This window comes from Temnothorax americanus, unplaced genomic scaffold (genome assembly GCF_048541705.1).
Source record: "Temnothorax americanus isolate GAGA-0224 unplaced genomic scaffold, ASM4854170v1 Scaffold14, whole genome shotgun sequence".
Taxonomy (NCBI): Eukaryota; Metazoa; Arthropoda; class Insecta; order Hymenoptera; family Formicidae; genus Temnothorax; species Temnothorax americanus.
Genome location: NW_027509275.1, coordinates 430133 through 455324, shown reverse-complemented (window position 1 = coordinate 455324; position 25192 = coordinate 430133). Strand labels below are relative to the sequence as shown.

Here is a 25192-nt window from a genome sequence, read left to right as displayed (position 1 = left end):
CCCTAATGAGACACGTCTTCGCGGCATGATCTTCGAAGTCTGTCGGACAGCGCGAGATGCAATTAGCAGGGTCCTTAAGCGCGGCAATCTCGATGAGAATCGTCGGAACGATTTGGTGGACGATGGGGCCGTGCGCGCACGCACGTACCTTAATAACAGATTTTTGCCCGATCTCCGAGATGCGACGGAGTGATTAAGTCACTCTTTAACAGTCGCGTCAGGCCAGACGTGTGTGTGTCGCGTATGTCCACGCCACCACACACACATGTATATACATGGAGCATTGGATAACGAGAGCACAGTGAGGAACGTCGGTCGTCCGCATCTCGGAGGAGCTCGTTAGACAGCCTACGCCACCGCTCGCCCAGACTTATCGTCCCGACTCGCTTCCGTTCGTTTCTCTTCTTCCTCGTTTCCACCGCCTCTTCGCGTGTCTCCCGTCTGAGACTGTCCGTCCGTTTGTCCGTCAACGAGGGAGACGAAAAGCGCAACGGCGCGGAGCACGACTTCGCGGAGCGGCAATTCAACCATTTGCACAAAGCAGAGAAAGAGAAAGGGAGAGAGAGAGAGAGAGGGGGGGGGAGAGACGATCTTCAAAGCAACGTTAACGACGATCATCTGGCGGTTTCTGAATTCCAAATGATACGGCGCTCCGCGCTCTTTGAGAGCCGCGTATTTTTAGACGGTTAATTATACGGCGCGACCAATCGTCACCGCGTGATTAAGTCCGCCGATATTTTGCCTTCTTCGTCCTCTTTGCGTAAGATACTCCGAAATTACGTTTCTTTTCCTTCTTGTAGTCTTGTATATACCAGAATCTATTGCAAAGAGTTTCGATTTATCGATTATTCTTAAATTTACGTTGATTATTAATGCCAATTCGCAATATGTTATCACGAGAGATAATTTCAGCATGATACGTACACGTTACGAAATCGGAACGATTATTCCGTGTCCGTTCAAAATAAACAGCGTCGTTTATAACGGCATACTTTACGTTACAACTGGTGTCGATCGTTATCAGCCGTCATAGATATTGTAGTCATACCCTTAATGAGACTAACGCGTCGTCTTATCGATTCGTTTTATTAATTTACCAAGTGTTACGATACTCGCCGTGGCGAATGGTCGCAATTTCCAGATCGTGACGATGACGATGGCGACCGCGACGACGAATAACAATACTGGTTTTCTAATCGCATTACGATCGCGAGACCACTGCTTTCACGGGCTTCTAAGCGAGATTTTTCCGCTGTTTGCAGCTTCGAGACGAATGACACGCGAGGATCGCGGCGCAATGTATAGGAGCGAGAATCTAGAACGGGAGGCCAGGTGCCGCGGAAACTTTATTTAAATAAAACTGACGTAAACCTCGATATTGCCGTTCGGGTTTATGTATTCAGGTACTTATAACACGAGTTATTTCGCTTTTAATGATCGCGCGTAAAACATTCGGTCTTGATTAAACGTGACGTCAAACGAGAAAGCGCGAATCGCTGCATCTCTCTCAGTACTTGCACAAAGAAACGATGCGTTTTAATTCTTTCCCTTTCGCTGCATATTTATGTCATTATGAGTTTGTGTGTGTGTGTCCTGTCGAGCATTTTTTAATATATTTAAGGCCGGTATTCATAGTCGGTTCTTGTATTTAAGACCGTCTTAAGTACAATCTTAAGATGTCATTAACCAATCACAGAACCGTATTAGCATCTTAAGATATTACTTAAGACGGTCTTGAAATAAGATCTGACTATGAATCAGATCTTCGGCCTTTTAAATCAATTCTTGCTCTCTTTTTCCAAGGCAATTGTTTGAAATTTTCGGCAATCGTACATAAAACTGATTGGATAATAAATTCGGCTGATTAGACTCGCCTGTCGGATCACGTCTCGATCTGATATTCTAATGTGCATGTCTCGTTGCATTTCGGGACACGAGAGAGATCACCTGCTTTTCGTCCGCGCGTTAGTGGTGCCGTTTGCGTGGTTCTTAAACGGCCGAGCAAAACGACCGAACACGCGTATAAATTGAAATTTACGAAGTAGTCGGTGGAATCGCGTGATAGAAGCGACCTCTCATCGTCGTTTTCTCGCCGGGAGCTGTGCTGATCGTGGGCAAGGATCTCTCCGCTTCTTTCATTCACACTTTCGTGCATCGCCATGATCGTCTGAAATTTAACTTCGCTTGTCATGCTATATCGACATTAATGATTTTCATTTACATCCGTTTTATATCTTGCCTCTTTGCCTAGAGCTTTTACAAAAACGATCGTCATGCAAATTAATTATTTTCTCATGCTGGCGTAAAATTGATAGTAAAAATACACGACGATAAATTTAGGTGTCTCCTCATTTATAAGAGATTCGCGCGGATTACAACACGCATTACGTCGCGATTTCATACCAGTTTGTTAACCGACGCGAACTCAGAGAAGTAATAAATTGCGGCTATTGACAGGCAACATGAGACTGCCACGGCGGAGGCATCGTCGCACACCGGGGTCCGTTCGTCCCGAATTTTTTTTTTTGCGTTCCGCCTGCGGGGTCGCCGCGCCGAGCCGCGCCGCGACAGAACGGAAACCGTTTTGCCGAGAGACAAAGACCGAAATTCCATAGAGGCGTGAAGCACCAAGGAGCTGGTATATAGTATAGTCGGCGTAGCGGCGAGGAATGGTGGCTCGTCGTCCCAAGCTTAAGCGTGGGCGGCCCCGCATCCGGCCTAAACTCCCCGAGATAATATAACGCCGGTTCGTTCGAGACATTTGCACCATCATTAAAATTCGCGATAGCGGATCGAACAGGCACGGTGACATCACCCTCGTTCGCGCGGACCAACTAAGAACCGCGAGGGGAAGAAGGCCTCGCCGTGTTAAAACCCGCCCTCCCCGTTCGCCGTGCCATCGGCGACGGCCTTCCCGTCTTCCTTCGCCTTCGGGATCTACTTTGGGAAGAAAGGGCATCACTTAAGTAAGCGGCGGATAGGCCGTAACGCATCGATACACGCGTACGGTATGCGTATAATGAGATTGACGATGACCATTTGATAATTAATCCGGAATATTCCCTGAAAGGACAAGGACAGTCAATCTTTAATTAATCAGGATAACTTTCAACACCCCGCTTTATTTCTGTCAGTAAAATCAATCTTTGCTTTCGCAAAGTACGATATAGTGAATCATAAAATCGCGATAAATCGTTGGGCAATAAATTCGCGCTATAAATTACTTCAATGAGCAGCGAGATGTGTGAGGAATATTTTCACGGTGACTTCTATAATGTATACTTTTATTTAATAGAAAAGAAATAAAGTCATCAAGAGAGTCTTATCGATTAATCTTTCTTGATATATGTACATAAACAAGTGTTTTTTTTATTGCATACTCGTAAATCAAGTTAACGGTGTTATCTAGGATCACTTTATGCGAGTGAAATCTCAATCTTCAAAAGACTATCTTCCATATCTTGAAAATTTGTCGTCGTTGCTTAAATATTTTTGTTTCCCCCGACTATTTTAATATCTTACGATTTAAAAGTCCTCGATTATCTAAGTAGATCAAACGAGAACTGTCGAGTTGATTTTCCTAGAAGTCAAGGGGGAGATTGGCGAAATCTAAACGGTATGATATTTCCGGCCGTTTTATTCCCGTCCGTTTGCCGCTAATCAGCGCTTAGTCATATCGACACCTGCATATCGGAGTCCGTGACGCTACGCGGCCGGGAAGCCTCTTTTAATGCCTCGTCGAGAAGATCGTTCCGACAAGTGGAGAGATCGAAGCACTGCCTTCCGAGAATCTGTATATGCGGTACGTCCATTAAGCGCCGGGTATATAGCATCATAAACGTATTTAATAAAAATTAAGCCTCTCGTCGCGGAAGCTGCCCGATTTTCTCTCCCGTTCCTCGGGTGATCCCCGAGACTTCTCTTCCACCTCCGCGAATATTTATGCAGATGCGATGATTCGCGTCGGAGAATGCGTAACGGTAGCGGAGAGAATGCAAATGTGTTACAGTTATAAACGGCGGAGGCGGCACAGACTCCCGCGTTTCGCGTCGAAACCTGATGCACGCGTGCATTTCCAATTCGACGTATGCACATCGGCGGCGCGGCGGCAGCGGCGGCACGGGCGTGTGCGAAAATTACGCGGCGGTCTGGCTGCGCGAGATACGATTGTATTCCGAGTATACGGCTTTCGGTACTCGTGCGAACCGCGCGCCGGATTTTACGCGGTACATAAGGCGTGACGGGAGTAACGAGCTGTATCGAAGTCAAGCGCGATAATAAGGGCTGCAGGCTGCATACGCTGACTAATAGTCCAGCGGACGCTTGTTTATACTTTGATTGATGTCGAGTGATATTTGCATAAATATGTATTAGCGAGTGGAAGAAATGACGACTCGTGTCTCGTGATATTGATAGAGAATTTAATATAGGACGGAACCTGAGAGAGAAGTAAAAAGGCGTAAATGGAGCGTGTCGAATGGAGAGTAAGTCAACGCACTTAACGTGAAACGTTCAGTATTAACAACATTGCTCTCGTTCAACTGATCGCTAAAATGAAACACTTGCATCGCCATTATTTCCGAGAACAATGCCCGCTCAGGGCGCAAAAATTACATGTACAAATTTTACTTCCATCTTATTATTTCCTCAATTTATCAAAATTGATTCGATAGATTGCGATTTCGCGATCGGAAATAAATCATAATAATCAAATGCCACAAACGCATCTCGGGTTTCCATACGCGCCGCTCGCCTTTTCTGCTAACATCGAGAGAATGGCGCGCGGTCGCGCTACAAATCCGGCAAAACTCTCGCGGACGACACCTGCTGAATTATTCAGCGAGAGCAGCCGCGGTGTCGTACGAGAGCGGCTTTTGATTGCTTCTCTCTCTCTCTCTCTCTCTCTCTTTCTTTCTTTCTCTCTTTCTCTTCCTCTCTCCTTTCGAGGAGAGACTCGAGGTGCGAGAGGCGATAGAAGGGATAGAGGAAAATTCTTCTGTCGGCCGGACAGGTAACCGAGAAGCCGCAGCAGTTCCGAGGGTCGCGGCGGAAACTACCACGCATCTTTCTCAGTACCTGTCTGGCACAATCGCATTTCCATCGACGCCGATCTGTTTATACACGATGCCGGACACGCCCGACAAATATTTTCTTGGCAGAATTCTTCCTTCCAGGATCGAACGGCAATAATGGCGCTTTCACCGAGATTGACGGGCTCGCAAACGGAACACGGCGCGTTTTAAACGATTTAAACAATCAAACCAGTTAGCTCTCGGTGAGAATCGAAGATCTGTATCGTTATTATTTCGATCGGTGTTACACACTCGTCTGAAGCTTCTCTTCTCTACTCATGACGAAGATATAACGCGCGTCCACAAGATGAAACACCTTTTCGCCTCTCATCCTTTTTTTTCGGCCTTTCCAGCCATTGTGTGTTTAGACACGCTTTCTCGCTGAGCTTGCGGCGAAATGGTACATTGAAAAACATAATCTCTTTGATGTTAAGCAATCATCATCAAAGACAATATTAAAGATTAAACATCTAAAGTGATTATTATTCGGCGTCCTACAATTAATAAAGCGCAGGAAGCGATGTATCATCGGTCTAGAGGTCCGGTTTGTACGAATGGAATGTTGATTGGCTTGATCGCGTTTGCAAATCGTGATTAACGCGCGTCTTCCGGCTCGGCGGGCATCTTCCTCATCACCCGCGGCCGGGGCATCTTCCGGCGTGATTTCGCGCGTTCCTTCTTTCCGCCGCGCCGCCGCGCAGCTCCCGTCGCGTCAGCGGGGTTGGTCAGACGCTCGTTAATCTTTTTTACGACGCGCCTCGCGCGGAAGAGCTCCGTTTCCCTCGGGGGTGACGAAGGAGGTGTCCCGCGCTAATAAATAATTTCTCGCGTAGTCCCTGTAGATCTGGCGATGATAACCCGGGCTGAAATACGCCGGACATGGGTCTTCGGGGAGGCACGTGAGGACGAGCACACGCGTGCACGGTGGTTACGCGCGACGAACACGAATGCAAGCGGGCGGCGGAGAAGAACGAAAGGGACCGTACACGTACACGCAACTACACTTGGCCCGGATGAAAGATGGTCGCTTCATAAGAGATACGAGAACGTATAGCAGGACGAACGTATCAGGGGAGCAATTATATAAAAATGTTGTGTCTTGCGGTGGTGCGCTAGTTTAATTTACTCAATACATACGCAGTTTGTCATCGTTAGTTCCCTATAGCCCTTTGTAACTCGCTTCTTATTACTGAAATATGTTTCTCACCCTGGTCCCTGGGCTTATAGATCTTGCCTAACAAAGAAAATGATTGACACAAATCGTATTATTTGCAGATAATCTCCCTTTTCTCATCTCTTTCTCTTTTAATTCTTTCTTTTTTGGGTGGTTATTTCAACGTGATTGAAATAAGTCCACAAAAATCAGATTGATGTTTTTGTAAACAATGTCGTTATGTGACGACGAGGAAAATGGAAAGATGTTTCGAAATACGCGATAATATACTCGAGATATCAGGAATGCTCACGGAACAAACCTGGGGGATGGGAACCTCGGGGAAGGACCGCAGCGGCCCTGGAGGGCCCGGTGGTGGTATAAGAGCGCAATTAAAATGCCGCGCTAGCGCCACTCAGCAGCAACCGCCGATAAATAAACGCGACTACCGCTGCACAACGAGTAGAATAAGTGTGCATGCAGGAGGACTGTTCCGTAACCAACCAGCCAGCCAGTCAGAAGGTGGTTGAGAGAGCCTTCTCCGCAGAATTCTCTCCTCTCGCTCTCCCTTCTCTCTTTCTCCTTGTCCTCTCATTCGTCCGTTCTCATTCTACACCCGCGTTTCTCCCGTTCCGTCTCTTTCCCTCTTATTCTTTCTCAGTTTTGCGCGCGCGCGCACACACGCACGCACACACAAACACACACACACACACACACACACACACACACACACCTATATATACATATACATATACGCACGCGCGCGCAATGGACAGACATTCTGCCTTCTGCCTCTGGCGCTCACAATAAAAAGGTGGAGACGCTTAGCCCATGCGGCCATGTTCCTCATCCCCCTGTCGGTATCACCGACTAACCCCCTCTGCTTTCCTCCTGGCCATCCTCGCCGCGGAAAAAGCACGTAACGTATAGCCGCGATCTAATTGTTGGAATTATCGTCTGACGCGGCGCCGTAAGAAAATGGCCGTGGGGAATACCGCGGGAGGGACCGCGCCAAGGCGCATCGGGTGTCTGAGCCGATTCATTGTGATATGACTCGCATGCGAGCTCGTGTGAGTTTTCGGATCTTCAATCTTTTAATTGAATTCCACACTGATCACCATTAATTGTTGACTGACATCATTCTCTGGAAATTGTTTAGGATCTATGTGTGGAGACGTAATTAACAAATATCTTATCCATTTACCTGTCTGAAACCGTGATGGTCATCTATGTAATTTTGTTTTTTGATTAAATAATGTATCGACTACCGCGAGAGAGAGTGGTACCATTAATCTAATAAGATGAGACGTCGAATCATAAATCGTACTCGTCAAGAGTAAGCGGAAGACTCTCTAACGTCCACACTTGTCTTCGAAAACGGAGGTAAGGTATATAATTGTTAGAGTTATCACATTTCGCCGCGGTAAGAAAATGTCAGACCACAGAAACCTCGGCTACGTGCCAGAGATGGAGAATTATCTCAATATAGCAAGTGCAAGCTCGAAGCATTGGCCCATTGTTCTGCCAAGACGCCTGGCTTTCTGGCGTCTCTCGCTATCGCTCTATGAAAAAAGTACGGTAATTGCTGCGCTCGTTACCATTCCTGCCGATGCGGCGTAATCGGGGACCCTCCTGACAGAAAGATAATAAATGGTTTTCCTTTCAGAGAGCCTACCGTGTGCTCGCCGCGTGAATGCCGAGCGGATTTTAAATATTATTCCGTTCGGCTGTGGCGCGTAATCGCATATAGTATATATACATGACGTATTGACGAATATTTAACCTTCGGAGTCGTTAAGTTGGATTATTTGATAAAATAGCATACTCGTCGAAGGGGGAAGTCACGTTAGTTTGTACACGATACCGACTGATACGGTCGAGATCAAGATCGACCTGCGACATGCGTGAGTGGAGAAGAGAAATGTCGGCGGGAATACAATTGGGGACCTTTGCACCCTCGTCGTATAGATAGAAACGGAAACGGGATCCGCGGCGAGGGCGCGCAGATATTTACGAGGCAATAATTTAACCGCCACTTAGTCGGCTATTAATTTTGGAAATTGCTGAGAAAGCAGGAAATTATGAGAAAGAGAGAAGAGAGAGAGAGAGAGAGAGAGAGAGAGAGAGAGAAAGAGAGAAAGAGAGAGAGAACGGCTACCCAACTTCGGAATATCTGCGATTTGTTCGAAAGAGACGAATATCACGTCCCAAGCAGAAAAGGAATCTCTCTCTCCGGCCAAGAACATGTGTGACTCGTTGGGCGTACGTTCTAATTCTTTCCGCGAAATCTTTCGCTCGCTGGAATGTCTGCGTACGCACATGGTCGCCATGATCTCGCGAAGAGGCTCGTTTAGCTCGGTGATTGATCGTTACTCGTATGCAGGTCCAACCGTGTATTGCTTTCTTTTAAGCGTTTTCATAATTTATTTTATGTTATGGCACATGCCGGATCCGTGTTTCGCGATTGTAATTAAGAGAGCCTGAACTTAAACGAGGGCGCCTTTTCGCACGTCTCTCTGCCTCACGTTCCATTTCTGACCAACAGCTGCCATGCCCTCCCCGAAACTACCGATGACGCCACCGATAAAAGAAAGCGTCGCGGCCGATTGATTGGAGTGCACCCACGCTTCGCCGGATGGATTCCAATTATGCCCTACTATTTGCGAAGCACTCCCACGCCTGACACGATGATTTCATATCGGCTTGGCGAACGGCTTCAGGGGGGCTACCATGGCTGTCCGATATGCGATATTAATACGACTGACCTCCGACCCCTTATTTTCATCTTTTTCTCTTTCTCTCTCTTCCTCTCTTCTGCTTTTCCTTCGTCCCTGCGATCTCATTGTGTACCTGCGTTCTCATTGTATAAGCTTGCGCGTATATCCTCTCATGATTAAAGGGACAATAAAAAAATTAGAAAAAAAAACCCAAGTATATTTCTATAGATGCGGCCAGTCGCAGTTAAATTCGATATCTCGTCAGAGCTTGAATCGTAAAAATAACGATTGCACCTGAGAATAATATCTGTTTGAAATCGGAATAAAAATTCTTTTTATCTTGGCACTTCTATTACTGTCATTTCCTATTCAAAATATACATTTTCCTATAATCAATAATAATATTTCATATAAACTATTTACGGATATTCTTGGTTGTGATAATCCCGCTGGATTATATATAATAGAATACCTCGTACCGTGTGTAATGTACCGTGTAACTTTGTTGTGCTTGGCAAATTCTTAGTTATTTTGTTACCATGCTTATAATGCGTAACGATGCCGTTTAAGATATACGAGCTTATGTATCAGGTAGCATTACTAAACGAAACCTTGCTAAATTCTCCGAAGACGGAGCACGATAGTGTATCAAGAAATATCGATGTAGAAAATTAATAGCCTGCCTTATATGCTCGTGTTCTCTGTGAAAATATTACCTCTTAATAGAAGTAATATCGCTAAAGCTGCGCGTTTCATCAAAGATAAATTCGTAGTCAGTTGCTTCGCGAGTGTAACTAGTCTTCACACGCCATTTTCATTTGCCCCACGATACAGCGGACTTTTCAACGTAAAAACGGTTTAATCGACAAGGCATCTCCGGAACGTGGTCGAGAGTTCGACAAGAACCATGGATTACCGCGGTATTGATGGACGTCGTCGAGCGGAGAAACGAAAGGCTACATCTACATCGTTGTTTCCAGATGAACCCACGCTGCGAGACGTATGTTCTTACGACAACGACGAAATTTATCTCGTGCTGTCGGTAACAGAGGTCGAAGACTTTCACGGTTGTAGCTTCGAAAACCCGCGGCGAAGTTCACCGGCGCGCCACGTCGTTAGGAAACTTTTGGTTGATTGCCAAACGAGGACGAAGACGAAGAGGCGAGAGAGAGAGAGAGAGAGAGAGAGAGAGAGAGAGAGAGAGAGAGAGAGAACGCGAGAGAGGAAACGAGAAAGACAAAGAGAGAGAGAGAGAGCGCGGCGTTCTCGGATCGTAATATTTTGTACTTGTCGACAAATAATAAATGTAACACTCGCAACTACATGGATGATCCCCTTATGATTTTGTATCCCGTGTCAAATATTTAAAAAACGCAAGAGAGAAAGTACTAGCGCGCGTTAGATAATTACAGATGACCGATTTATGTCATGATATTTCGCGAGCTGGTCTCCGTAGATAAAATCATTAATAATACAAGAGTTAACGATGTACATATACCATATATATATTCCTCATCTGTCCAGTATATATATTTAATACTTGTAAATAATTCATGAAGGATTGAGATATGTCAATTATTTTTTTAATAGTAATGTATAAAAAAATTTATAATAGTAAAATGTAATATCCTGTTGTAAAATAAATTATAAATAAAACTAATTACAAATAAATCTTCTTCTCTCTCTCTCTCCCCTTCTATTTTATATAAAAATTCTATGCAAAAATAATTAGCAATAAATCACTCTTAGCAGTATTATTAATAACGAATGGTATATTTACAGACCCACAAGATAGAATTCGCGGAAAAATCTCACGATGGAGTATCCCTAGTGAGAAGAACCGCAGGAATTCATCATGAAACAAGAGGATCGCCTTACTTGGGGAAAGCTACGTGGTATGTCACGAAGTTCCATGAGGTATGGCGGCAATAGACGTTAACCGACTTATGTGGATAATCGGACTCCCGGAGATATCTCATATCGATGGCCGGATACTATAGATATGCGACGAATGAGTTCAGCTATGCCGGACTCGCGGGTTTGATATGATCGGCCTCCCGTATTTATTGCTTGTACCTGCTATATGATACCAATATTCCTGCTGATGCTACCAAATTGGAAGCATGAGCTTTTAGACAATCGAGGGTCGGACGTAATGATATATAGCTGACGTATTTATGTAATATCAAAGTTGATTCCTGATGCCAAAAACCGGTTAAAACAAAATTTGTTATCATATATCAGCTATTCTGGGCATTCTGAAAAAAAATGTCGAGTTTTAAATAACCGTGATATGATGAAAAGCGAGAGGGAGAGAGAGAGAGATCCGATTACATCTTAATTATTTTAGGAAAGTGTTCAAAGTCCGCATTCCACACCATTAAGTTCTAAATATTACATAGAAAGAAACGATACTCTTCGTTCGTAAAATGATAATAAAACGTTAACAAAATTTGACTTACGCGTACAGCCCAATACTAACATTGTGCTTAATGTGAAACGAGCCGCAATGTGTCACGTAAGTCGGTCATCACGCGTGACGCGTGCAACGCATCTGAAACCAGTGTCGGTAATAAAACACAGTAACCCCGTGAATAATCATAACGTAATGTCAAACCCATAAAGTGCACAAAGGGCGGGCGAGTCACCCTAGCGGTATCGATGGTCGTCAACGCGGACGCGTCCCCCGAACCCTCGCGATCTGTTCACGAATTGCGATACGCGCGTGTCTCCCTCATTACGTCGCATTCGCGACGCCACGGCACGTGACATTGTTTAATGATCACTCTTCACACGTCGTCGTCAGAACGTACCAAAAAATTTCGTCTTGATTAAAGTAATTATACCCATTCGCATGATTCAGAATAAATTTCATTCCTTTGATCATAACGTCATGTAATTTCATTCGGCTTATGAGTTATTTAAATTATCATTTAACATTTAGAATAATCTAAAAAGTTTATATTAACGTATCTGATTATCGCCTGGTGTCAATGAGAGGGACGCGAGAGTTTCCGACTACTGCTTACTACATCGAAATGCAAATACTGACAACGTTTCGCAACGCCGCTTCCTGTTTCCTGAGTTTGGCCCCGTGTATTAATGCAGAAACTTGTACTTCCTGTGTAACGCAACTTGATCGTTTTCAAGAACGTCAGCGGATTTCTTGGAAATCCGTCGACGTGCCGCTTCGTCGACGCTCCATCAATGAACTGGTGTTTCACAATTCGTCGAAATTTACGCGTTATCGTTACCGTTCATCAAAAATCGTTTGTAGTAACTTCTAAGAAACAAATTCGATGAATTGTCGAAATGTCAAGGAATATTGCTTATTTTGCATGTCTTATTTTTAAAAGGTGTGTGTATAAGGGACACAAAACATTTTGAGATATACACCGCTACATTTATCAGTATCTTTTCATGAGCTCGATATTGCAACGCCAGTTTCTAACATTAATTCAACTTTATATCGCGGAAAATCGTGACATTACGAACAATAACTGTATGACGTGAAACGATGCGATTTCATGGCTCCGCGATACTCGGCGCGTTGTACGCGAAGCACTTAATGCAGAATAGCGCGCGGCTGACCCCGCCAGAGAGCGCCGTACCTTTTAATGCTCGGCCAAGGGTCGAATTTATGTGCCGTCCCGTGCAGTTTAATTCGGATTAAACTTATACTGCAAGGAACGAATTAAAGGGATTTGCGATTGGACACGTTGTATATGGACGGTCGCCGTTCTGTCGGGGCGAATGTAGAGGTTCGGAGAAAAAGAGAGAGAGAGAGAGAGAGAGAGAGAGAGAGAGAGAGAGAGAGAGAGAGAGAGAGAGAGAGAGAGAAACAGAAAGATAGAGAAAGATAGAGAGAAAGTGGAGAGAAAAAGAGAGAGTGATGGGGGGCAGAGGGGAGGAGGCAAGGGCTCGGACTCTGGCTGCGCTCGACGTCGCACCAGTCAATTTGATTTATCGGCACGACGCCTCCGCTTCGCCTCGCCTCGTCCGCGTCGCGACGCCCTCCTCTCGCTCTGTCTCTCGCTGCTGTTCGCTCCTCTCACGCACCCCTCTCTCGCGCCTGCAGCCGGATACAAATATCCAGAGGGAAACGCACACCCGTGCGAAACCATCTGCCATTCGACATCGTCTGCCGGCGAGCGACCGGTTTATCTTTCGCCGATAGATAAGTTCACTTAACTTCCACCCTCCGTGCGGTATTATCTCTCGCGAATAATATTCTATCAGCGATCGACATCACACGTCGATCTCTCTCAAAACACATCATTTTGCATTCACTATGTAATCAATCTCTCGCGAAATCTTTTGCGCGCGTTCAGAGACTTCGCTATTTTCCATACGGCTACGGAGAGGTTCGTCAGAGACTCCGTAGTTACCGAGATCAACCCTTCGCGAGCACGGTCCGACTCGCTATTTCAGAAGACTCTGCAAAACGCGCACAACGCATTTCAGAGATGACCCAGAACCGTGAAGGCGCGGGCATCTCACAGTTGAGCGCGGATGAGCCGGATTAGCCTCTTACCTCCGCGTCCGTGGATGCCTATAACTACTGATGAATACGGATTAAGGGAGCACTGGCTGTGCACGAAGCGCGAAGCTGGTCTTGCGCGACCGAAGGAATCCGGTGATTTGCCGAGAAAGATAGAGAGATAGAGAGAGAGAGAGGAGAGAAAGACAGAAACTATCCATCTGTCGCGACGGGAGTACGTTAATCTCGTTTGCAGGACTAAACACTCCTTACTTCGGGATTAACGTTGCCCGAATGGGTTCGAGTATCTCGCGCTCGATTTCTCGACTTTATCTAGAGAGCCATTGCCCGATTGATATATCTAATTATTAGATAAAATCCAGCGAAATGTTCTTTTGAACACAAAACGTGACTAACTTAAAATATTGAATATTAAAAATCGAAAAAATGATACAAATATTAAATGCATACATAATAATTGTGTATTAATTTAGTGATAGATTTAGAATATATTTGTAATTCCGTCTGTGTCTTGGAGTTAACAAATTTCTCGTCAAGGAAGTTCTTTTCTATTATATTCTATTTCTTCTTTCAGCCAAAATCCGCAACATCGTCGAAACAAGGAATAAAGTTACAGAGGTGGTACCGCGCATCCGGTAGCATGTACTCTTCTGGACCAACTTGAAATCCTCGATCCGAGAGTCATGCATCCCTCCCCCCTCTTCTTTCACTGCTTTCATCGAGCTACTACCCTCCGCCTTCCTACCACCACTTCTGGGCTTTTACCGTCGTAGGGACGAAATGAAACCCTCAATATCGGTGATTGCTGCCGCAAGACGCTTCCTCGTCATCCCTCCTCGGAGCTCCCACGTTTCGAGCGGAAAAAGGAGCGATTCTGCTCCTACTCCCGACAGCTCCTCGTTTCTCCTCGGTCACCTCTCTCTCTCTCTCTCTCTCTCTCTCTCTCTCTCTCTCTCTCTCTCTCTCTTCCTATTTCTTTCTCTCTCCCTCCCCCCTCTCTCTCTTTCTTATGCGAGGGAATGTTGACTCGCTGCTGGGCTCCAACTTTTATGGAGATGCTTCCTCTAATATATCCGGGCTCCGCTTGCTCGCGCTTGTGTTTGACGAGCGTACTTCGTGAAGTATATTATCTGACGGGCGAGAGACCTCCTCGCCCTCATCTTTCCCTTACCGTTTGTTCAATTCCCTCCCACTCCAGCGACTTCGCCACCACTTGCCTTTACCTTTCGACCGTTTCCTCCGACTATTGCCCCTTATCGATACCGCGCGGCTCCACCTTCAACGCGGCTCACTCGAAAATCATTCGAATATCGATTTCCGGATCTGGTTAGGGTAGGGCTACATCGAGGAGGTAAGAATATGATCCGAGGGACGAAAAGAGAAGGAAGACATATATTTCAGAAATGCACGGTACGAGTTTTATCGTTAGAGTGGATGAACGAGCGAGAAATATTTACAGCTGCGTTCGCAACCCGATGGATTATCTTGGATTAATATCGATAACTAAGCGAATTGCACTATCTTGTTAAAAAAATCGTAGTTACTTTTTTAGACAAATATCTCGAAACATCCTATTAGTTATAATCGATACAAAATACAATTTTCGTAAACTTTATGAGAAAGTCAAATATCGATATCAGCGGTGCAAATCTCTAGCGATTCCATTCGACGTAAACCACGGAAAACTGAAGGCATTTTTCGCAGATATCCGACCAACGTAAGATATAAAAGTCTTTTCATTCTTTTTTTTTCATAAAGGTTTTAGTAAGTACGATAGCTTCCGTGAGCTCCTTTTCTATCCCTGTGAGGATGTCAGCAACGAGAGAGCTTCGCGAGCTCTAGTTTCCATAGTAACACGCAGTAGTACCTCGCGGCCTGTGAATTTTTATAAGATAATCGCGAACGAAGCGCGACCGTAGACTTTCACCTACCGTGCGCGCTGCCTCTCTCCCCTGCTCGCTCTGCCGCGCGTGAAAACCGGGAGATAATCTCTTGCTTTTTTTGTCGAACTCTCTTCTGCTCGCCCGTCCGCCTGCCCGCCCTCATCAATATGGCAACTTTCCAGTTTCCGCCCTTAGGCAGTTGCGCCGCGGTGAGGAATAGAGCGGTTACGGCGATACGCGGATGGAGGAAGAGGAGGAGGGTCGGACTATTCGTTTCCCCCATTTTACCGATATAAATAGCCTTAATTAGCGGACATTCATCGGTTACGGTTAATGGATCGTCAAGCTGCTATACGTTTAACGGCGGTGCTATACCGCCCGTCCTTAAATTGAGTATCCGTCTATCACGATCGCGCGCGATAAGTTCCTATAGATTACCCACCCAAAGGATCAAGCCTCTTAAAACAGGAGATGTATAATCTACACTTCTTTTTGTTCACACAGATTACCTAATTAATGCAATGTCAAATTATTTTATAAAAAATTAAAAGAGTGGGAGTGCCACTTACTGGTCGCATCGCTGCAAAAGCCAAGGATCTGAAACAAAAATCGATCTTAATAAGAGCAAGAATTAAATGTAAATAACATGATAAATGTAAATGCTCAATATAAATGATACTGTCTTATCCGCGTCACAAATATAAACAACGTAATATCGGTCAATTCTGATTGCAATTCTCAGTTTTCGCCCAATGATACAGTTTGCAAATTAGTTTGTATAGAGAAACGCGGTCAAAATACAACGTAAACTTTTTTTTTTCAAAAGATCAAGAAACGCGGTAGTCTTGCGTTAAGTACATTTTTTGCAAAATACATACTTTTATAAACGAGACGGTACAGAAAAGAGAACGCTTCTCTGGAAAAATAAACCATTATTTCCTTCTTAAAAAAAATGTTTTTTTTTTCATTTTTAAAAGAGCTAATAATCAGGTGTCCACTATTGCGAGACTTAACATACGAGAACGCGGGAAGGATAAGACTCCACTTGGGGCCCGGCGAGTCCCGATCGCAACTCTCGACACGATTTATGCGACTTGGGGACCAAGCTGGCCGCCGGCGCCAGCGGTGGACAGCCGCTGCTCGTACGAACCCGCGGATGCTGCACAATAACTCGCATTGTGTACGCGAGGGCACCGCACAGGAATCTAACCCGGCGGGCCCGCGGGTCAAACCGGGAGGAAACAACGAATGCCGCAGGAGAAGATACTACCTCAGAGAAATCGAAACATTATGCCGGACTTGGTTTTCTGCAGGATTGCCGGCTCCCCCAGTGTCTTATAATCAAAATAATATGCGTATAATCTAACACACTTCTCTTTATTTGCACAGATTATCTAATCAAGTATCAGAATATGATGTAAACATATTTTTTAAAGCAAAAAAATTTTTTTAAGACATTAAGAGACGCGATAGCGTAAAATTTGACTTTTACTTCCTTAGAAATGCAAATTATTCTAAAAAGTCAATAAAATTATCATGATTACGGTTCACAATATTTAAAAAATGTATCTCAAAGTATATTTAAAAAAAGTGTACATTTAAAACAAATTCACAATAAATGACTGCACATATATCTATTCCGACATATATCTATCGCTTTGCTCTTGTAAAAGAATTGAATCCATGTACAATAGCGTCCCGCTGTGCAGGCAAATTTAAAAAAATGATATCATTCTAAAAGAATATCCCTCGATCCTTTCTAATCGCATCAGAGCGTACAAAATCCTTCTCGTTCGCGAAAGGACCGGCACGGTGGAATACCGGGAACACACCTGCGAGAAATGATATCGTATTCGCGCGTGGTCGCCGTGGATCACAGCCGTGAATGGGGCACGATACGGCGATCTAATTCAGTCGGCATCAGCATCGGACTCTCCCATTTCGCCGTGTGCGCGTAGCGGCATGGTAGCGCTTTATTGTCCGTCCGACGAAAAAGGATTTATCCATCCCGGCATCTCATCCTTTCCTCCTTTCCTGCCGCATTCCTTCCTCCACGCTCCCTCGAGTTTTCTCTCTCGTTTCGTCTCCGTGAAAGGCGTTGCTGCCGCTTCTGCCGCCACTGCTGCTGTTCTGCTGCTGCATAATGTAACAACGGTTCTTCGCCCGGGCTAAACGTCAAAGCCAGTGTGTTTCGCAAAGATTTAGGGGGGGGGGTGGGGTTCCTCAGCTTATGAGTTATGAGCCCGACACATCCCACCCTCGTTTCGCTCGTCCTACACTCGTTCCACCCCTTCGCACTATCCGCCTCTCTGTCTATTTCTCTTTTTCTGTCTTTCCCTATCTCCTCTCTTTCTCTCTCTCTCTCTCTCTCTCTCTCTCTCTCTCTCTCTCTCTTTCTTTTACTCGCGGCCTTTGATCCATCGTGATACGGTACTCTTTGTGCTACTGGTTGCCTCCTTGGTCGACGTCGGGCCGTACAACAACAACAACAACAACAACAACAATGTAAATCCACGCCGTCGCGACTTTCTTCCGGTCGTTCTACGACTTCTTGCTGGCACATATCGGCTCTCTTTCTCTTTCTCTTTTCTTCTCTCGCTCTGCATCTAAATCATTCTCGCAGCAAGATCGCTGCGGTTGATGAAGAAGCAAGCGGTCGGAAATGGAGGGATTTCGCCCATTGTACGGTGATAATTCCAGTTACACGCGATACCCTGAGGACTCCCGGATGAAATCCTAGAGGAGGCTCCCTCTCCCGTCGGAGAAGCGGCGGGCCCCATTCTCTTCGCCCGCGACCCTTGGGGTGGTCCCTCGATCTGTGCGCGAGAAAAGACGCAGCACGGTAGCCGCGTTAGTTCCTGAACTAAGCCTAAGAACGGTCTTATCTGACTGCGTCATCTGCCTACCGTCTTGACTCTATCTCTCCCGGGCTCTCTCGCCGGGTGCGCATACAAAATCAAACGTTGACTAAGAGCACGAGGAAGCCCGGCAACGGCCCACCGCGGCTCGCGTCCCTAATATCGACTTCGGTTTCGCGAGATATTCGCCAGATACGAGAAGAACTGAATAGAGGATCTTACTTTATAAACGACGTATCCAAAGCGTGCATTAATATTGACGTCATCCGATGCGAAATACACGCGGTAGCAGTCCCTACATTCGTGTCTGCCTCAAGCTTTTACAACAACGTTGCTCAATTCCAAAATTAAAATTCTAGATTTAATATATAAATAATGACTCAGCGAGGTAGAATAATTAGACAACTGCACAAATCCATCGTGAATATATTTCGTAAAATTTCGTGGAACGATACCATAAATCCGGAGCAACGGCGGTTAACGTCGGTACATACCGAGCAGCCTTTAAAGTTGTTATCCGGTTGCTCGGAAGTCCAAAAGGTCTGATCTTGATTTAGATTTCACCGATAATCTGCCCTTTCCTGCGTTAGCCTCCAAGCGGATATCTAGGAATATACATGTTCCTCGGGGTTATATGCGCCGGAGTTCACACGCCGTTCCCCATTGGCGCTCCGCGCATCCTCCGGCAGCCCCTCGCAACTTACTATTCCATATAATACGCGCTCATATCTCAGGATTATAAGCCAACCTGAGAGACAGGAATCCTGGGAGAGGGCAAACACGTCGGACCAGGGAGAGATAGAGAAAGAAAGGGAGATGGAGGACTAAAAGGAGCGGACAGCGCGAGAGGAAAAAGAGGATATGCCTCTACGTCTGGAAGAGACTGGACCCGTTTCAACGTGACTCCTCTGGACGAGAAAGGGCGAGCATGACGCGGCGTTACTTTACAAGATTCGTGCGCGGCAAGTGCCGGGCGACGATACGCTTTAAATCCGACGACACGTGACGCGGCGAGTGGCGTGATAAGTCAAAAGGGTTTTGCCTCTCGATATGTGCAGCGCGACCATGTGTAATACGGCGCGGCGGCATAAAGAATTCGCTCGGCGTCGACGCTGGAATGTCATCTATAACATTCCAGCCGTTCGTTATTATCCCTCTGAAGAACGCTGTTATTTTCGCAATTCAACATATTCGCGGCAGAATGTTTCAGATCGATTATACGGATATAGAATTTTGATCTTACTGACCGCCACGAATTAATACTGAGATTAACTGTTTAGCTGATCGATCGAAGACGACACCGACTCTACGACGAGGATTAATCGGGCAAAGGCTCGGCGATGTACGGCGAAAGTACAGTGTGGACACAGCGTTGAAAGACACAATTTCGGGTTAGAAACACGTACCACTGGGGAAACTCGTGCTGTTTGTCCACTTCGTTCGGTCGTCGTGATCCACGCACACACAATCAGGAAATTACTACTCGAAGTGTATGCCGGCGCGACGAAGGTACCCGGGCAACACAGCTCGGCGAGTTTAATTAACTTCGGACGGCTGTTTTCTGTCAATATTTTCACTGGCTCCCGAGCAGCAAGCTCTTCCTTACCACCGCAACGAACACGCGATTTGTGGTACACTCATCAAACGATCGAATCTAATACCGTCTCGCGATTGTGACATCTTAGATATTGGAGATATAATTTTAAGATCGAAAGATCCTTTACGCGTATATCAAGACAAGATTATTATTATTACTCACGTAAGAGATATTTGTGTATCATATGAACCAGACGGTAGCAAAAATAAATTTTTATTTTCATTACACCTTTTATTTTTAGTTGACTGAGATTATTCGCTAATGTCTAACGTCTGGTTTAAAATTACGGAGATATAATCGGATCGGAGAGTGATGAAAGACATGGATAAAAATTACTTTTCTCAATATTCCGCGTGCTACAAAGTCACAAAAAAATTTATGTATATATATCAGCCGGGCAAGCAAGCCCTATTATCTCTTATTGTACACGTGTGTAGATCGCTACAAAGGTGGTCTACGTGCCCCACGACGTGTTTCGTCCCCGAAACCGTATCGTGGTAAATACACATTGTGAAACACGCGTCACTTTGAATAATAAATCAATTTCGAGGGACAAAGACGGTCCATGATTATGTATGGACATCGCCGGTAGTACGGAGCTAGGCGAGTAGTCCATATAACCAGGGCCGCTGGGTATAAGGTCTTTGATGTATTGAGTTGGCCCCGTGTCGATTTGGTAAGTACCACTCCACTCCACGAACGGCCACCCTCAACCCCCAAAACTTCCATTCGAAGGGCAAACAGTCAAACCTCCGCCCTGACCCCCCTCGCCGCATCCTATGTAGTCTCTACGTGTATCCTAGGCCGCGAAACTAGTTTCGTATCAACTGCCTTCGTAGTTGGTAGTTTCCTTAACTCTCTCTACCCGACCCCAACCACCTCCTCCTTCCCCTTCGCCGATGTGTTTTTGCACCTTAAGTACTCGGGAGTATAATAAGCTCCCGGAGTGTTAAAGGTCGAGTTCTTAAAATAATGAGCTACTTATTTCGTGCTCGCGTATACTTAACACGCGAGCTTCAATAAATTAGCATGCAAATTTTCGAAGCGGCAGATTTTCACGAAGCGGAGTATCTGCCGTCGTAGACGCGCGCCACGGGTATAAATTCTGCGACCGTTCCACGATACATACGGCGTATTTTTGCGGAAAGTTTTGCGCGCGGATCGAATGTTTGTCCAAACTTCATCTGCGAAAGACATATATCGATACGATAAAAGCGGACGCCAACATTGACGCATCTTTTAATACACGCGAGAGCGCGAAACGGCTTATACTTGGCTCGCAAAGCTCGCCGTGGAAACGGTAATTTGCATTTAGAAATAATTTCTACGAGCGGGCGTCCTCCCGGTAGAGGAGAAATAAAATGAAAATGTAACGAACAAGCGAGCTGTACCAAACGGGGAAGTTACAATCACCGGGCGCTTTTGCGTGATAGCATGCACGGGAGAGAGACGACGAGATTGATATTGGTTCCTGAGCGAATCGAGGAAAACGGTATGGGCTTCGAGGGCGGTTCGCTGATATTGGGCATTCAATCCTAGGCAACCCCGATTCTCTCACGCGCCCCTAACAACGCATTAACATGCATGAGCCCTGCGTGATTGTTTTACCCTAACCCACCGCCATCGGCGGCCTCCTCCCACATCCCCTCCTCCCCCTCCCGCGCTGCTACCCTTTAGTCTCCCTTTAGCCTCAAATCTGAGTAGGCTGCGATCTGCCTGTCGCTGTCAAAAACTCGGGAATTCGCGATGCGTATATGTGCGACCAATGCAAATTTTATGTTGAATATCAATGGCTATCGTTAGTCAATATTTTGTTGGTCCGCGAAGGAAATGAACACATGCGTCACTAGAAATCATAATCATAATTTAAAATAATACTCGTGTTGAAAGCACCCATAATCTCTATATCCATAATCTCTATCTATATTTCCTTTTTAAATTAAAAAATATGAGAATTTCCCTTCGGATGGTTATACTGGCAGATAAGGGAGCAATTTAAGCTTTCATCTAGTTTTATTTGGTATACGCTATCCGTTCTCTACGAACGACGACAATGTCATCGCTGTAAAATTATGGCCGCCACGGTCTCACGCGGAATACGATGTAGGGGGTGCCATTTTACCTCGTCCGCGCGAAGATCGAACCCTCTCGTTTTCCGTTTTATAGGCGGTTTCCACCTGCGAGCCTATGAATACTAAGCAGTTTATAAAAATGTTGATTTAACGTCTTTGCCAACGATATACACCCTCTGTCATCACTTTCCTCCACATTCTCCTCCATTGTTGTGCATCGCTGTCATGTATATAGGTATTTTTACTAGGTGATGGAGACGACAGGTGAAGGGACATATTACTTTGCCTGTGTCGTCAAAAAAATCTTTCTCGTCGAGGAAAAGGAAAGCGTTTTCTTTTATTTTCGACATTCGTATTCGATCTTAATCGATGTAATTGGCGAGGACGCTCTCGTAATCGAGTAAAGTAGAGGAAACGACGGAAGTCAGAGTGAAGTTTCGCATTTCCCCGCGGTTTTCATACAATGAAATCAGATAAGACGCCATGTTGGAGCACTTTCGTGTCATCCCGAGCGGCCATTCAGCAACCAGGCGGGGGAAGCCCCTTTCGCGCGCCGCTTAAAAGGGGGAATGAGTTTTAAACTCGCCCGAGCTGATCCGCTGTAATTAGCGTCGGTGATCACTGGTGCGGCTAACCCGTTCGTAAGGATGCCCCTCAAATCAGAAACAAAGGCGAGTTCCGCTCCGCCGTCCGTCCTTCTCCGATCACTCCTCCTCTCGCTCGTCGCAGCTCGCTCGCCCGCCTTCGTCTCCGTCGTCCTAACGAAGGCCTCCTTCGAGCTCGATTATAGGCCGGCGGAATCGATACCCCGCAGGATTTAATCTCTTTAATCGGTAATTATCCCCACCCGGTTGAATTTGTTCGCTCGTAGCGGAAACCGAAGGGACATAAAATTGGGTTATAGCCGACTGAGTGAAACTCCCCCGCATCACCGGGGTATCCATTCCAAGATCAACCTCGATTAAAAACAGAACACGGACGAGTTCTCAAACAACAATTATTGCACAGGCGACATTGTCGTGCACACTTCGTCGTAACTTTGCAAATGTATGCGTGCGTGCGTGTAACGTTTCGCAGATCCGTAATGACAGAAGAAGGATAAACATCTCGTTTCAATTGCTTGCCATCGTTTTCTTTTTTTTTTTTTTTTTGAAATATCATGCAAAATCCACCTATTTTCAACGTATGTCGGTTCCGCGAGATTATAATTTCTATCCATGGGACACGCGTGAAATTGTCGCCGTGAAATCGGGTTTACGCCGTGGAAGTGCGTGTGACGACGGGCCCCGATTTGTCGGGGTACAATGCAGTCCCCCGTACGCGTATTTCTCAGCCGACTTTTCCGGCGAATCCACGCCGAGCTCGTAACACATTATCTTGTGCCATTGTGCCGCGGTATATTGACGCGCGCAAATCAAACCCGACTATAACCCGATACAAGCGATTTTGTCACGCTAGTTCTACACCCGAGAGCTCCCAATTTTTTCCCCCTCTCCCTTCTCTCTTGGGTGAGATGAAGGGCATCAGGACACGAACAGAAATCAGTAGGACATCACGGGATACAGATGTTCTACAAAACAGGCGAGCTAGGCCGGGGCTCATAATAGCCGACACCGGGTATATATACGAGAACGCTAAGTAGCAATCCCGCAGAATCCACGGCACAATGGCGGACCCTTCGTATATTTTGACTTTTTGACAGATGGCTGGTCCTACCCGCGTAGAAACGGTCCACCGGCTTTTCGTTCTGCGCGATACTAGTCAAAGAGTGAGTCGGGAGAAAGGACGTGCGTTGAACTCGAACACGACAGTGAAAACGTGTCAAATGCAGATGAAGAAACGCACAACATTTTTATCCGTAAATAAATTGTATAACCAAAAACAATACTCCGCACAACAAAAGGAACAAGAGTAACTCAAGTGTATTTTAAGCATATAAACAAGTATGTAAATTAATACATGATACGCTTTCATATATGTGCATTATCCCGCAACAGATCGCTATACAGGACCATGTTGCGTCGTCGCGACAGTTTCTCACTTTGTTACACGGAGAGATACGAGTGGTAGTAAAATCGAATTTCCCACTTCCAAAATCACGACGAGCGGAGCAGGTAGCAGCAACGTTCTCAGCACGAGTGCGTCCCTCGCGTTTGTGGCAACGTCATTGCTTACGGCCACAGTAGATTCGGAGTCACGGTATTGCAGCGGGAAGAAATAATTGCCCGTAAAAGCCACGTTTCTCTACCGGCTTCGTGACGAAACTGAATGCGATGTGACACAGCGGGGGACGATCTGTTGTGACCGTTACCACAATGAGACCTTTTGTTGCCGTGAACAGGACACGGCGTAAACGTTTCCGAGCGGGAGGCCGGGGAAACGATGATGATGACTCCTTCTGCCGCGGGATTCTCCCATAACGTCTGGAGGAAGCACTCTGAATTATATGTGTAAGAAAGAACTGAATCCTTCTTTGTTGAGGCGCCTCGACGAAGCGGAAAAGATTCCTCTTTCAACGAAACATTCTTCACTATATGTTTTCGCACGGGAACTCGCGCGACGCAATCTTGCTTTTATTTTAATCGAGAACTGCGACAGTCAATTCAAGAATCTGCGATACATGTGCTTAAGACATCTATATAGAAAACTTTTCAACTAGAAAATCAATCTTCGAAATTTACGTTTAAATTGTTCGAGCTACTTTTAAAGGGTTCACGAAATGCTAAAAGCTTCTTTAGGAATGACCGTTTCAGTCCCTCGCTTTCATTGGATCTCGCTCGCGGTTCTGCGAGGTGTTCTCGGTGTAATTCGACCAATGCAATTCTCGTAAAGTTAAATTGCTCCAGCGGCCATTCCGCCGGAAATGGCCATTATCGTTGCTACGCCGATCAGAGATCGACGTATATATTCTTGTCGATCTAATACAAACTTATATTTTCGTCTCTTGTAACGCGTATTGTTGCAAGAGACGAGTAAAGTTTGTCATTTTTTTTAAAAAGAACAATATCTTTACTGTCGACTAATTTTCAACTAAGTCGTCAATTATTGCTACAGCATTTTACGCTGATGATTTATAATGACCACGCATATATTTAATAAAGTTCATACCTTGAAAAAGACGCGTTTCGCAACGCGATAGCGAGATTCATCGAGCTCGCTCGGAACCGGCCGTGCAACCTGACCACCCTGAGCGCCATGATTTATGGGGGCCCATCGTAATAGCGCGCGATTCAGCGCTCACAGAAAATATTTGTGTCGGAGTCTCCGATTGTGCGCGCCCGGAGATCTGGCCGAACATTTTCATTTGTGGACAAGAGGAAGAAGAAAGAGGAGAAAGAG

General features: G+C 45.6%; 1 long non-coding RNA gene across 2 annotated transcripts in view; it reads right to left on the bottom strand.

The window, feature by feature from the left end:
* The window catches only part of LOC143894610 (uncharacterized), a 279902-nt gene that overhangs the window by 136867 nt on the left and 117843 nt on the right, over positions 1 to 25192 (bottom strand). For both annotated transcript variants that reach the window (XR_013256131.1, XR_013256130.1), the window contains exon 4: positions 15896 to 15923. This is a non-coding gene — a long non-coding RNA (uncharacterized LOC143894610). The remainder of the gene's footprint in view (positions 1 to 15895; positions 15924 to 25192) is intronic.